We start from the raw sequence: 16,413 nt of genomic DNA on the forward strand, positions 1-16,413 counted from the left end.
AATATTCTCCTTTTCCTGAGTGAAAACAGATGAGAAATATCCATTTAGCACCTCTCCAATCTCCACAGGGTCCACACACAACTTCCCACTTCTGTCTTTGACTGACCCTAATCTGTTAGCTTGATAACAGCTAACAGATACTGCCTCAAATAGAAGGCTTTCAAGTTAAAAAGAACACTTGTACAATGAAAGAGAAGTGGCCAGTTCTCCCAGCTGAGCTTTTCTCTGGTTTGGTTTGGTTTTAGCAGTAGTGTTAAAAAGCTGCTGAACCCAAAGCAGTAGGTCTAAGCTGGTCCTCTCTCTCTGACTTCTCTACTTAAGACCCTGTGTTTGATTTTACCTTTTGTGCCAAGGAGTGTTTATGGGGATTATTGGAAAAACTTGAAACAGCATCATTAAGTTAGGATAATCTGTTGGGTGTTCAGATTGGTTATGTTATTCGGTGTTCTGTTTGCTTTTGTTTGTGTTTCATTCTGTAATCTTGTAAATGAATTCAGTTTTGTTTAAATTGAAGTGGTTTGACCAGCTGCATATCTCCTGGAATATCCACTTTACACCTACTTAAAACAACTAGCCAAGTTAGGGTCTGGGCTACTTTCTTGAAATGTTTTGAGGGAGTCTAGCCTGGTCCATAACACTACAACCTATGTAAAATTAAACCCCGTCAGTGACTGCAAGTGTTTTACTTCCTTCAGATCTTATTCAATGCCAAGCAGTCATCCATAGTACAGCGTAGATTAGTAACATATATTCTGAGACATTTTGAATAGCCTTACAATGTATAAATATTCCAAATGTTTTAATGTGCGCTGTTACTTCAAGTGTTCTTGTAACCAAATCATCATATGTGAACAAGGAAGTGAATGGGTTCATAAGACTTTGAGTGGACCCCTTGACTTAATTGCTAACAACTTACTCTCCTCCATCAAGTTTTAATTATAAACTGTATGTGTGAGTAGGCAAAAAGGACACCAACTGGAAACCTGTAAGAATGGGAGTTAAAATCACCTCACTGCCTAGTTTAAGCTGTGGGGGTTAGAATCAATATCTTCTTGAGGAACTCAAGCACCCACTGACTTTTTCTTACCTATTCTTTCATGTGATGAATCGCTGGCATGGCTAGCATTTATTGTCCATCCCTAATTGAAATGTTTGACTTGCTAGACCGTTCAAAGAGCAGTTAAGAGTTAATCACATTGTGCTGGATCTGGATCACATAGATTTAAAATTCAAACAAAAGTTGGCAGTAAACTGCTTGTCATCAGTAATTATCAAAAACAGAAACTCAAAAGGAATGACAGTGTCTGCAGAGACAGAAATAGAATTAAAGTTTAAGTTCAAAGACATCTTCAGAACAGTTATTATTAAGTAATGTATTCTCTATGACAATGCCTCGACTAAACAGAGTGCAACTGTCAACCACTCAGCACTGTACTCTCATATAGTACAAATGTCATTTTCTCCTTGCCATCATTGAGATATCTCCTGAAGAGAACAAGGCAAAATGACAAGAGGTGCATTTTTTCAGCAATATGCAAGTATCAAGATTGGTCAGACAAACTTAATAATTTTCAATCTTAAAGTCTTTTTTTCCCACTGAGTGTCACTAATTTTAATATGAAAAAATATAGCATTCAGAAAGCTCAGTCATGTATGCGGAAATTTTCAGATTATAATGGCCAATTTACTGAATGTCTGAAGGTCACTTACGCAGTTTAAAGACTTTGCTATGCTTAACAGCCATGCAAAATGGTAATACCCTTCTCAGTATTGATTAGCTCAATGTTTTAAAACATTGCCACTAATTAGCTGTTCCAAAGTGGCTTCTTTTGCTTCCTCTCAAAGCTTTGCACATTCAAATTGAGTGACAATGTTACACAACAAAGTCTATGATTAAAACTAAACACATTGGCTTTCTTAATCACTGAACAAGTTTATCCAATGAGTTATGAAGGGATAAAGACTAGATAAAGACACCAACCCACAACAAGCTACCCATCAACATTTCAGTGCAACCCTGTCCTGCCATGCTGTTAAAACAATAATTCCTCCAGTGTAGATGGAAGCCCTGCTGAAAAACTAAAATAAGGCAGAAAGGGACTCTTGACACAAATCCATGACTTCTTGCCTTGTCCGGAAGAAACCATGCTAGGGGATCTCAAAGATGCTGTTATTATGACCACCTTCAAGAAAGGAGACAGGTCTGATGGTCGAAATTGCAGTGGGACTTCCCTACTGTCTGCCACGGGAAAGGACATTGCAAGATCATTGTGTGACAAATCCAAGGCAGGTGCAGGGAATACTGGATTAGTGGTGCTGGAAGAGCACAGCAGTTCAGGCAGCATCCAACGAGCAGCGAAATCAACGTTTTGGGCAAAAGCCCTTCATCAGGAATAAAGGCAGTGAGCCTGAAGCATGGAGAGATAAGCTAGAGGAGGGTGGGGGTGGGGAGAGAGTAGCATAGAGTACAATGGGTGAGTGGGGGAGGAGATGAAGGTGATAGGTCAAGGAGGAGAGGGTGAATAGGTGGAAAAGAAGATAGGCAGGTCGGACAAGTCAAGGAGACAGTAACTGAGCTGGAAGTTTGAAACTAGGATGAGGTCGGGGAAGGGGAAATGAGGAAGCTGTTGAAGTCCACATTGATGCCCTGAGGTTGAAGTGTTCCGAGGCGGAAGATGAGGCGTTCTTCCTCCAGGCGTCTGGTGGTGAGGGAGCGGCGGTGAAGGAGGCCCAGGACCTCCATGTCCTCGGCAGAGTAGGAGGGGGAGTTGAAATGTTGGGCCACGGGGCGGTTTGGTTGATTGGTGCGGGTGTCTCGGAGATGTTCCCTAAAGCGCTCTGCTAGGAGGCGCCCAGTCTCCCCAATGTAGAGGAGACCACATCGGGAGCAACGGATACAATAAATGATATTGGTGGATGTGCAGGTGAAACTTTGATGGATGTGGAAGGCTCCTTTAGGGCCTTGGATAGAGGTGAGGGAGGAGGTGTGGGCACAGGTTTTACAGTTCCTGCGGTGGCAGGGGAAAGTGCCAGAATGGGAGGGTGGGTCGTAGGGGGGTGTGGACCTGACCAGGTAGTCACGGAGGGAACGGTCTTTGCGGAAGGCGGAAAGGGGTGGGGAGGGAAATATATCTTCAGTCTTACAAAGGTCTTCCAATCTGTCAACCATGAGAAATATGTCGCTTTTCTCCACCCGCTTTATGAAGACATGCAAGCCATGATCTTCACCACATGTATTAGCCACAGAACCAATTTGAATGTAACAGGAGTCAAGCAGGACTATTTCATTGCACCAGCCCTTTTCTCCATCTTCCTCATGCCAGCACTCCACCCCACCTTCATGAAACCCCCGTCTAGATTCGAATAACATGCTGGATGAGTGGGAAACTCTTCAACCTATGAAATCCTGGCCCAAAATCAAGACCATCCCATCTTATGTCCTCGAGCTGCATTATTCAGGTGGTGCTTGCATGTGTGCACAGTCAGAGTTTGAGCTACAAACCATCATTGACTTATTCACTGAGACGTACAAGAGAATGAGCCTCAGACTAAACATCTAGAAAACAAAGTATCTCTACTAGCTTGCTCCTGCCACACAACACTTCCCCAAAATCCAGGATGATCCTCTGGAAAACTTGGATCAATTCCCATACCTCAGGAGCTTCCTCATTGTGTGGGCAGACATTGACAATGAAATCTAACATCGAGTCCAAAGTGCCAGTGCAGCTTTTGGGACCCATGAAGAACTGAAATTTCAAAGTCTGAGGCTTCAAATCCAGCAACAAACTCATGGCTTAAGAGCAGCCATGATCCCTGAGATCCTGTACGCATTAGAATCATGGACCATTTACAGCAGAGACCTCAAATTACTGCCCAGTAATCACCAGCGCTGCTTTTGCAAAATTCTGCAAATCCACCACAAGTTAGGTGTATCAATGCTAGTGTCTGCTCCCAGCTCAATATCCACAGTGTTGAGGCACTGGTCACACCTGGCTAGTCGTGACCAGCAGGTGACATTGTCTGCTTGCCTGATATAAGACTCCCTAAACAAATGCTCCACTCTGAGCTGCACGATCATAAGCAATCACTAGGATGGCAGAGGAAATGCTACAAGGAGACCTGAGAACCTTCCTTAACAAATGCAACATTCCCATTGAATGTGCAATTGCCACTGACATTGCTCTAGAGCACAAAAACTACAGAATAAGCAGACAACCACTTTGGCATCACCAAGTGGAAACCATGGGGGCCAAGCACAACCAGAGGAAAGATCATGCAGAATCCAGAATGTTCCATCCATCCACCTCATTAAACATCAACAGTGCCACCATGGCAGAATCTATGGTTCCAAGACTGGAATATTCAGCCGCCACTGAAACTTCCCCGCCAGACTGGAAACAAAAGCCTTTAACCTGAGGGACCGCCAAAGAAGAAAGGAGAAGAAGATGAATTGATAGGATCATGCTCAACTAATCTTTGTAAAAATGATATATTAAAATCATTACTTTTTTTGTGCTTTTCAATAAATGTTTTAGTTCAATAGTTTTGAATGAATAACTTCTTAAAGAAATTTCTATTGACCTTTCCTTTGGCTTTTGGATTCGAGCATGAACAAAATATTTTTGCTTTTTGAAAACCAACAGAATTGTTGGGCCTGATGATATTGTTCAGGCATGTTTGACGCAGGTTGATGGATTGGGTTAGAGAGGGCAGCACTGAGACGTCATGTGAGAACAGAAGAGTAGACAATAGCAGGAGTCTTGACATGTCAGAATGTGTAATTTCAAGTCACCTCATTCTACACACATACACTCCCACATTCACATATGCAACTTCTCACAGACTTAGATACCTTACATTCACATGCACACAAATATACACTCTCTCTCACACTGACAAACCCCCCACCCCAGACAGACAGACAGACAGACACGCACACACACAAAAACCCACATACACACATATACATATACTTCTGTGGGGTGAATTTGTACTTGCGGAATTACATTGTACTTTGCTCAAAAACTGCATGAATTTATGTAAGATTCTACTGACTCACTTTTTAGATTAGAATCAGTCTAAACATTATGGCACAGACAAGGAACACAGGGGGCTAACACCTTCAACATATTGTCTGGCTAACACCAATTGTTACAGTTAACCTGAGAATGTAACTTTTAAAAAAGATTTTGTGACTTACACATGAAAGAAGTGAAACTATCATGGTCATTCTAACAGATGAAAGACTTAACAAACAATTAAAGTATTTTTCAATGTATAATTTCAGTTACATCACACTATAAACTTTTGCTATAAATTCTGTGTCTTACAATTGTGCACTCCACAACCACCTGATGAAGGAGCGGTGCTCTGAATGCTAGTGCTTCCAATTAAACCTATTTGACTATAACCTGGTGTTGTGTGATTTTTAACTTTGTACACCCCAGTCCAACACCAGCAGCTCCAAACATCCCCAGCAGTTAAAGATGATAAGTACGTTCTTAGTCACTGGCAATGCATGGCCACCAAGTCCGGCAATCCATAGTTTTTAAATAAACAAAATTAATTTTACTATTTTAACTTTACCAAACTTGAAAGGTTTGAATATTAAACCGAACTATTTTACTTTATTAGATTCAGTGTGGAAAGAGGTCCTTCGGCCCAACCAGTCCACACCGACCCTCCGAAGAGAAACCCACCCAGACCCATTTCCCCTCTGACTAATGCACGTAGCACTATGGGCAATTTAGCATTGCCAATTAAACTGACCTGCACATCTTTGTGCAATGGGAGGAAACCACAGCACACAGAGGAAACCCACACAGACACGGGGAGAATGTGCAAACTCCAGACAGATAGTTGCCTAGGCTCGAATCGAACCTGGGACCCTAGTGCTGTGGGGCAGCAGTGCTAGCTACTGAGCCACCCCAGATGCCACCCATTTTATGTTTGTGATATACATGTTATGTTTTATTATCCAGAAGTAACATGAGATAAGTATGGTCAACAGACATATTGTGGTCACAGGCCCCCACAGCACACATTGAATAGCAGATGTGGTCAAGTCAGATCCTAGAGATTTCTCAGTGCCCCATCAGGTGTTTGTTATACTGTAGGCCACCAAATCTCATTGAAACTTTGTCACCTTCGTAAAGGATATCAAATCTTCACTTTCGAAGACCAAGCCTCTGAATTTCCTCAAAGGCCATTCTCACATTGACTACCTCAATAACTGTACATGTCCAGATATTTCAATTACTTCTTCTGAGACTGAGTTCTAGATTATTCCAAAGACTATTTATAAGTATCTGACTGCCAGCTAGTTTCACTAAGCTCTGCTGCCCTTGACTTTTTTTTCTGAGCCTCTGTCCTTCTCAGCTATACCAAATAAGTATTGCCTGTAGGTTACTTCCAAATGAACTTTCAAGTATTTAATGCACCCCCAGCTCCTCAGAACCAACAACAGCTCTTTAGATATATGAAGACAATTTTCTAGATAGCTCCTCTCTCTCCAATATAGAGCTCATGATTTTCCAACATCTTCAGAATTTATTCCAAGTTGTGACAGCAGGAAACTGCAAATAACAGTGCATCTGTTGTCCTTATTTGGAAACTCTGGTGTTGGACTGGGGTGTACAACATTAAAAATCACACAACACCAGGTTATAGTCCAACAGGTTTATTTGGAAGCACTAGCTTTCAGAGCGCTCTTCCTTCATCAGGTGGTTGTGGAGGTTGACACGGAAACAATGATAAAGTTCCAAGTCAGGATGGTGTATAGGTTTATGTCACACTAAATTGCACTTTTGCTATAAATTCTGTATCTTTCAATCTTATTCTCCACAATCACCTGATAAAGGAGCAGTGATCCAAAAGTTAGTGCTTCCAAATAAACCTGCTGGACTATAACCTGGTGTTGTGTGATTTTTAACTTTGTTGTCCTTAGCCACTTTCCCTCTTTATCTAAGCAACTGACCAACCAACTGTTCAAATGTAGCAAGCATCTTTTTTGACTGCCTTCAATAAGTTGACTGGGTCCTGCATGATCCCTCCTGTGCCCTTCCCAGTCCCATGACCTCTTTCACTGTGAGATCAAACTTGTTAATTCATTAGCTCATCTGGAAAGTGAAAGCCCTTTTAAGAATTTGGCTACCTTTAGAGAGGCTGCCTGAATTGAGGCAATTCTGTGAAAACTGAGTGTAGTCACTACTTGAGCAGTTTCTTATGGAATAATGATTATCTATTTGATGGAGCGCATGTTTCACATGTTTCACATACACAGTCCTGTCATTGGACATATGTTGCCTGGTTATTCATCAGAATAATCTCTATACATCCTCTATACTTGCTGCCTTAAATTCCTTTTCTTCATCTTCTGAGACCTTGCCTTTTGCATGTTTATGGTATGCTTGATTTGCTCATGATAAACTCTTTTCCCTGAAAACTCTTATTGTGGGTAAACAGCTAATCTCCTGGTGATCTCATACTTGGCAGGCAGTGAGAGAAGGCTTTGTAGGCCAGCTAACAGAAAATGCTACTCCAGAAATGCTACTCTGCCATATTATGTGTTATGTATTGCTCAACATTTCAGCAGTCTTGAGATTGACTGACCAACCAGCACAGAGATTGTGATGGGAAAGACCCAGATATTAAGAATTAATGCCAGAGATAGTTTTCTACTTGAGGCTTTAATACTTGGGCTATTTTTTTATCTCCCTCATGTCAAATGTGTTTATGTTGTATCTAGTATTTGAACTACTGGACTGTGACATGTCAGTGAGTAAAATCAATAGTATCTGTTCTACTTGAATAATTTTCTTGAAAAGTCCACTGCTGCATAGACTTATATAGATCTGAATTTGGTAACTAACTGGATATAATGATGAAACAGGTTTTCAACCTGATGCTTCTAACCAAATTCCATATGCATTTTATAATTTGAGTCTTAATATTAAACCAGTTTTTGAAATGCAAGCAAAACAAATATATTGAATCTCCATCAAGAAAAGAGACTGTACATTTTGACTTACACTTTGCACATTGCTTAGTTTTGTAAGATGATGAATTTTGGCAAAAGGACTAAGGAGAGGAATAAAGACATATTGGCACTGTTCTGTTGGATCATTGGTATGCAGGAACAGAGGGATGTGGGATGCAGTTGCATTGATTGTTAAAGGTGGTAGGGGATATTTAAAGCAAAATATATTGAACCTTGAGTTATCATAAGTAGAGATATTGCATATGAAAATACAGAAGTTACACTGAAACTCAATAAAACACTGACTGGGCAACGATGAGTATTGCATTCAGTTCTAGCCACCATACTTTAAGAAAGAGGTACACGGAGATTTACCAAAATGGTTCCAAGGATGAGGAAACTTAGTTCCAAGCTGACGTTGGAGGAGATAATGGTGTTCAACATGGAACAAAGGAGATTGAGGAAAGATTTCTATGGGATTTATAAAATTATGAGTTTTTTTATAAAATGGATAAAGAGAAGTTGTTGACACTATCTTATGGCACAAGGATTAGAAGAAAGAGTTTTAAGATTTTGAGTTAGAAATGCAAGAGGAATGTGAGGGAATGCAGTGAGTGTTAATGACCTGAAATTCTCTGTAGTGGAATGCTGGTGGAAGCTGGAACAATACACAATTTCCAAATAAAACTGGAAGGCCTCTTGCACTGCTACATTGATAGAGCAGGGAAAAGGGACTGGCTCCTCAAAACTGTATTGACTTGGACTTGATGGCTGAATGGCCTGCTTCAGTGCGGTAAATATAGAGGACAAAACTTTGATCTTGATGAAAGTAAAAATCCATTTCATCCAAAATAAATACTTCTCAAAGTCCTTCAGGCATTGTGTAAAGGACAGACAATAGATGATGAAGCTGTCTTAATCTGTAAAGCTGCCAGAATGGATACATCCTCACAGTACCTCATTCATCAGCAACTATAATGTTGAAAGAGTATTCTTCAGACTCAAAGTTGTGACCTCGAATTAATAGTGGCTTCATTGGTGATAAATGCTGTGTTCTCTTGAGCTTCAATTTAGACATTAACCAGCCAATAACCTCTGCTATATTGGGGCACTTAGATGTTTAGTGTTGTGTGATTCATAAATCAGATGGGTTCACCAGCACTAGATGCACTGTCTTGGCTCTGAGTTATATCAGTATGAATCTAACAGCAATGGCTGTCTTCCTCACAAAAGGACCTTGTAAGCCAATATATAAGTTAAATATTTTCTGCATTTATAAAATACTGAGTCAATTACTTGATTCATTATTCTTTGTTTCAAAAGGGTCATGGCTGATTTAACAACATCAAAGTTTTTTTTTGTGTACTACCTACATTATCGTTCCAACTGTTTTGGAAAATGGAAGGAAGGCTGTGAATCAAAGAAACAAACACGACAGGAATTAAACAGCAACAAATCTACAAATCTTAACTATTTGAAGTTTATTTCAAACTATTTGCTCTGTTTATTGTATTGCAATAGCTGGCAAAATCTATTTGTAAATCAATATATATTTTTATGGACCAGAAATAAGCACTGAGTTAAAATATAGTTTAGACAAAATAATACTAAACAGGGATTAGGTTACTTAATCTGAAGCTTATATATGACAGTGTTCCAAGCTTCAAAATATAATACCAAATATAAGCATGTAACACAAGTTTCTTATTTTTCCAACCAAACACGTACGTAAGAAGCTACATGAAGAACAAATACAGTGGATATTGGAAATCACAAATAAGACCATAAGATATAAGAGCAGAAATTAGGCCATTCAGCCCATTCAATCATGGCTGACAAATTTCTCAACTCCATTCTCCCACTTTCTCCCCATAACCCTTGTTCCTCTTCATTTTCAAGAACCTATCTATCTCAGTCTTAAATATACTCAATGACCTGGTCTCCACAGCATTCTGTAGCAATGAATTCCATAGATTCCCCACTCTTGGCTGAAGAAGTTTCTCCTTATCTCCATTCTAAAACATGTCCCCTGACTCTAAGGCTGTGCCCTCAGGTCTTAGTCTCTCCTCCCAATGGAAACGTCTTTCCAATGTCAACTTTGTGCCGGCCATTCAGTACTCTGCGTGCTTCAATTAGATGCTCCTTTATCCTTCTAAACTCCATTTATTATAAACCCAGAGCTCTCAAATGTTCCTCATATGTTTTAGATTAGATTACTTTACAGATTAGTTTAGATTAGATTACTTACAGTGTGGAAACAGGCCCTTTGGCCCAACAAGTCCACACCGACCCGCCGAAGCACAACCCACCCAGACCCATTCCGCTACATTTACCCCTGCCCCTAACACTACGGGCAATTTAGCATGGCCAATTTACCTGACCTGCACAATTTTGGACTGTGGGAGGAAACCGGAGCACCCGGAGGAAATCCACGCAGACACGGAGAGAATGTGCAAACTCCACGCAGTCAGTCGCCTGAGGCGGGAATTGAACCTGGGTCTCTGGCGCGGTGAGGCAACAATGCTAACCACTGTGCCCCCGCGCCACCCACTTTTTAAACTATCTGGTTCAATAATCCCTTTCAGGGAGGGAAACTGCCATCCTTACCTGGTCTGGCCTACATGTGACTCCAGACCCACAGCAATGTTTTAGATGTTAATCCTTTCATTCCTGGGACCATTCTCGTGAACCTCCTCTGAACATGCTCCAAGGCCAGTACATCCGTCCTGGGATATGGAGCCCAAAACTGCACACAATTCTCCAAATATGGTCTGATCAGAGCCTAATACAGCCTCAGAAGTACATCCCTGCTTTCATATTCAAATTCTCTCAAAACAAATGCCATGATTGTATTTGCCTTTCATATACTGACTCAACCTGCAAGTTTACCTTGAGAGAATCCTGATCTAGAATTCCCAAGTCTCTTTGCATTACAGACTTCTGAATTTTTCTCCCCATTGAGAAAATAGTCCATGCATCTATTCTTTCTACAAAATGCATAACCTCACACTTGCCCAAGTTTTACTCCATCTGCCACTTCTCTGCCCACTCTCCTAACCTGTCCAAATCCATGTGCAGCTACCCCCACTGCATTCTCAACACTACCTGTCCCTCTACTTATCTTTGTATCATCTGCAAAGCCAGAATGCTTTCAGTTCCTTCATCTAGATTGTTAATGGGCGCTTGTCACCGGCTGCCATCCTGAGAAGGACCCTTTTATCCCCACTCTCTGCTTTCTGTCAGACAGCCAAGCTTCTATTCTTGCTAGCACCTTGCCTCTGACACATGGGCCCTTTTCTTACTCAGTAGCCTCCTGTGCAGTACTTTGTCAAAGGCCTTCTTGAAGTCCAGGTAGATAACATCCATTGGCTCTCCTTGGTCTAACCTGCTTGTTATTTCCTCAAAGAATTCTAGCAAATTTGTCAGGCATGACCTCCCCTTGAGAAACCATGCTGACTTTATCCTGTTTTACCATCCACTTCCAAGTATTCAGAAATCTTGTTCTTCACAATGGATTCCAGGATCTTACCCACAACTGAGGTCTGATTGGTTTGCAATTTTTCGTCTTTTTCCTTACTCCTTTTATAAACAGGGGTGTCACGTTAGTGATTTTCCAGTCCTCTTGGACCCTTCCTAATTCTAGAGATTCCTGAAAGATCACACTAATGCCTCCACTATCTCTGCAGCCAACTCTCTTAGATGGGTGTAGTCCATCTGGTCCAGGTGATTTATCCACCTTCAGGCCATTCTAGCACCTTCTCCTTGGTAATGGCCATCATTCTCGGCTCTGCCATCTCACTCTTCTGAAGTTTTGGGATATCACTCATGTCTTCCACAGTGAAGTCTGACATGAAGTAATCATTCAGTTCTTTAGCCATTTCCTTGTCTCCCACTACTATCTCTCCAGCGTCATTTTCCAGTGACCCAATGTCCATTTTGCCTCTCTTTTGCCCTTCATATATCTAAAGAAACTCTTACAGTCTGCCATTATTTTACAGGCTAGCTTACCCTCATACTTAATCTTCTCTTTCCTTATTTCGGTTTTTGTTGCCCTTGTTAGTCTTTGTAAGTTTCCCAACTCACTGGTTTCCAGCTGTCCGTTGCCACATTGTACATCTTCTCTTTTGCTTTTATGGTATCCCTGACTTCCCTAGTTAGCCATGGTTGCCTCATCCTTCCTGTACCATGCTTCTTTTTCCTTGGGATGAATCTCTGCTGTGTCTCCTAGATTACTCCCAGAAACTCCTGCCATTGCTGTTCTACTGTCTTTCATGCTAGGGTCCTCTCCCAGTCAATTCTACCCAGCTCCTCCTTCATGCCTCTCTTGTTGCCTTTATGCAGCTCTAATACCGTTACCTAAGATTCTATCTTCTCCCTCTCAAATTACAGAGTAAATTCAATCATATTATGATAACTGTCTCCTAAGGGTTCCTTCACCTTAAGCTCCCTTATCAAATCTGCCTCATTGTGCAACATTAAATCGACTATTCAAATTCCTGATGAAGGACTTTTGCCTGAAATGTCGATTTTCCAGCTCCTCAGATGCAGCCTGACCTGCTGTGCTTCTCCAAGCACCACTCTAATCTTGACTGTTCTCTCGTGGACTTCACCACAAGCTGCTCCAAAAAGTCATCTCGTAGACATTCCACAAATTCCTTTTCTTGGAATCCACTGCCAATCTGATTTTCCCTTCAGCTAAATCAATAAAAATAGAAAATTGCAGGAAACACATAGCAGGACTGCTCACCATATGTAGGAAGGTCTATCAACTATTATATCACCTCAAAGAATGTAAAGCTAGGTGTTGGTACACACATTGTCTTTGGGAGAGTTTTCTGGCCTGGAGTAGTGGATGTCACAACGGGGTTGGCGCTGTGGAGACATGCATACAAGGAAGCCAGGAAAGTAGCGAGACTGGCATTGAGATGGCTCCCCAATGGATTCCAAGAGTAGACTGGCACACAGATTACATATCAAAGGTCCCAATTACAGACCAAATTAATGCATTTTTATGCAGTGAAATAGACCTCTCCAGCCCCAGCAACGGCTTAACCCTAACCATAATAGTAACCCTGACCTAATCCTAACCCTAACCCTAATCTTAACCCGAGCCCTAATACATCACCGTCTAGTTTAGTGGAAGTATTCTTCCTAAAAAAGCCTTGTATAGAGGGATGGAATATTGTGGGGTCAGGGTGGTCTACAGAACCTGAGACACCACCACATGAAGACGGGTAATTGGTCAGAAATACCTCTTTGTGGCCAGAGTGGGTTTCTCCTCCAATTAGAAGAGCCTATCTGCTTGGGCTCTCTAAGAAACATAATTTCTTTATCTTTCAGAGGGTACCTCCTGTTGCAATCTCCGTTTTCCCTGAGCATCTACTTCACATGGTAAGGCTGTCAATGCTGGCCTTCTGATTGGTCTAGCAGTGCTTGAAGCCCACTCACCATTCTTAGCTGGTTGATTAACTTAGAGGTGACCAGTTAGGAAGTTGACACTTGATCTGGATCTCAGAAAGTGCATGCTCATGATGTTCATCTGAATTCAACTTCAGTATTTCAGAGAACAAAGGAAAAACCTTCCCTCCATGTACAGAGTGGTGTGGGACAAAGAGAAGGAAACAAAATACAAAAAAAAGTAGGGAACATCTAAATGTGGGAATCGGGGAGAAGTGAGCTACGACAGCAAATCCAGAATAGAGACGAGACTGAGGTTCACAAATGCATAGTCACCTCCTGTGTCAACTGTAGTACCACACTACTAATTACAATGAAGTGTCACTTTCAAACCTCAACTTTAAGAATCTATATTTTTAATCTTATATATAAATTTAGAAAGTAATTTCTTACTTTTTACATATACCTGTGAGAAAAAGGCTGCTGTCTCACAGATTATAGCTGCTATTATTCGTGAGTTCATGGAATGCCCTGCCAGTAGCAGTGGTGGACTCTCCCTCTTTATGGGCATTTAAATGGGCATTGGATAGGCATATGGAGGATAGTGGGCTAGTGTAGGTTAGGTGGGCTTGGATCAGCGCAACATCGAGAGCCAAAGGGCATGTACTGCGCTGTATTTTTCTATGTTCTATGTTCTATGTTCTATATGCATGACATATATTTCATACAGCAAAGATGTATTATTAGATTTGTAGGTGAAATCACTTTTTGTTGTCTTTTCACCCATCTCCCTGAAGGTGTTGATGAAATATCACTTTAGAGAGTTCAGTAGATTCTCTGCTGAGGAACCATTCTCCATGTGTAAAATTAAATAATAGAGCAGCCTTATCAAAACCTGAATGGCCTCATAGCCAAGATCAGTCTTGTTCTTATGTGACAATGGAGCATGTATATTTTCCAGTAAGGGTCAGTGAACAGCAACAGGATCAGGAACTATGAATTTTTCTTCCTTGTAATTAGTTTTAAAATATTTTTAAGATTTTAAAGTAGCTTATTACATTTATTAAGAGCAACAGATTAAAATTCCACATAGAAGAAATAGTCAGGAAAGCCAGTCGCAGAGAACAAATGAGTTAATGTAGCTAATTTCAGCAACCAGTCTCCATTCTGCTTGCTAGCAGCAATCTTCCTCTTACTTAGTGCGATGTTTCTTCAAGCTGGCTGAATTGATATGAAACCTTTTGCTTTCTGCAAAGTGAGGAAAACTGCCTGCCTGTCCAAGTATCCATTGATATACTTTGGAGATTGGTAATTCATGACATGTTAGTCCCTTGTGGCAAACTTTCTTATCAACGAATATAGAACACATATCCAATGTGCCATCTCACTTTCGTAGAAGCACTTTGGTTTGAGGTCATGTTATAGTTTACCTCAGGCTGTTAGCCGCTGTTAAACACTTGCACAAATAAGGATCACACAGGAGCCATATAAAGGCTTCACTCTTTGGTTTTCATTGATTTCTGACTGCTTCGGATTGCTTTTGTCTTTTTCAGAGAGAGAGGCAACATTTCTGCTGAAGGTGGGAGCTTGCTGTGTGTATGTTGGATATCATATTATAGTATAATCGTGGCTTCGCAGCTGGACATCAGGCTGAACAATCAGACCAAAGTCCTTTGATGAAGAGTCACTGGATCCGAGATATTGGTTCTGTTTTTCTCTCCACAGATGCTTCCAGATCTGCTGACTTTCTCCAGCACTGTCTGTTTTTGTTTGAAGCACATGTTGTTATTGATAATTTGAAAGGACCTTGTGACAAAAATGATCAATATTTAAATTAGATTAGATTCCCTACAGTGTGGAAACAGGTCCTTTGGCCCAACAAGTCCACACCGACCCTTCGAAGAGAAACCTACCCAGACCCATTCCCCTACATTCACCCCTGACTAAAGTACCTAACTCTACCAGCAATTTAGCATGGCCAATTCACCTAACCTGCACATCTTTCGACTATGGAGGAAACTGGAGCACCCAGAGGAAACCCACACAGACATGGGGAGAATATGCAAACTCCACACAGACAGTTGCCCAAGGCTGGAATCAGACCTGGGGCCCTAGCACTGAGGCAGCAGTGCTAACCACTGAGCCACTGAGCCACCGTGCCGCTCTTTGAACTAATTCCCAAAATCGCTTGAGGACACCTTATGAAAAACCTGTCTTCCATATTTGAGCGCCATTAAAACAAACATTTGTTGTTGCTTGATTCTGAATGGATTATGAAGTATATGGATTGTTTGTAGAACAAGAAATTGTCTCAGGCAGGTAATCCATCTTTTATCCAAGCGATTTAACTGTATCCTTACACAGACTGAGCAAGTGAAGCTCCAACAACAACTCGGCAGAAGCTAGTTGAGTTTTGGTTCACAGACCGATTTAAAGAAATGCAATATCAACAGGAGTTCATAGTCTTCCGGGGAGAAAGGTCAGGCAGCCAAATGGTAACAGAATCTTAAACTTGCACTAAATCCAAATATAGCCAGACTCTTTCATGTAAGAGATTTGAGATTAAGTTCAGTTGGAAGATTCCCTGATTGTTTGAAAGGTTGTTGCAACCAGAACAAAATCTGTTCTGCACAAGACGTCTTGAGACAGATACTAATTGCCAATGGATTTGAGAGGAAAAACTGAATAGTTAGCTCAACACAGGATGCAAAATTAAAAGCTTGATTGACTTATTCAAGTGTAATCAGCAATCAATATTAATGAATGATCTGGGTCAGAAAGTTATGGATTTGAGGTTCATTCTAATGAATGGGGATTGGATTTTCCATTTCTGAATACTGGGCTCACATAAGGCAGGATTCTCATGCCCAGTGAGAGTGGATATACCTTTTCCTCCTGAAAATAACTTGGGCATCAAGCAAATTACCTTCTCAATAATCTTGGAACATCTCTGAATTGGAAAAAATATTTCAGTGCTAACATATAAAAAAAACAATTTTCAATTAAAAGCAAAATACTGTGGATGCGAAAGATCTGAA

The sequence above is a fragment of the Chiloscyllium punctatum genome, chromosome 25 (assembly GCF_047496795.1).
Source record: "Chiloscyllium punctatum isolate Juve2018m chromosome 25, sChiPun1.3, whole genome shotgun sequence".
Lineage (NCBI taxonomy): Eukaryota > Metazoa > Chordata > Chondrichthyes > Orectolobiformes > Hemiscylliidae > Chiloscyllium > Chiloscyllium punctatum.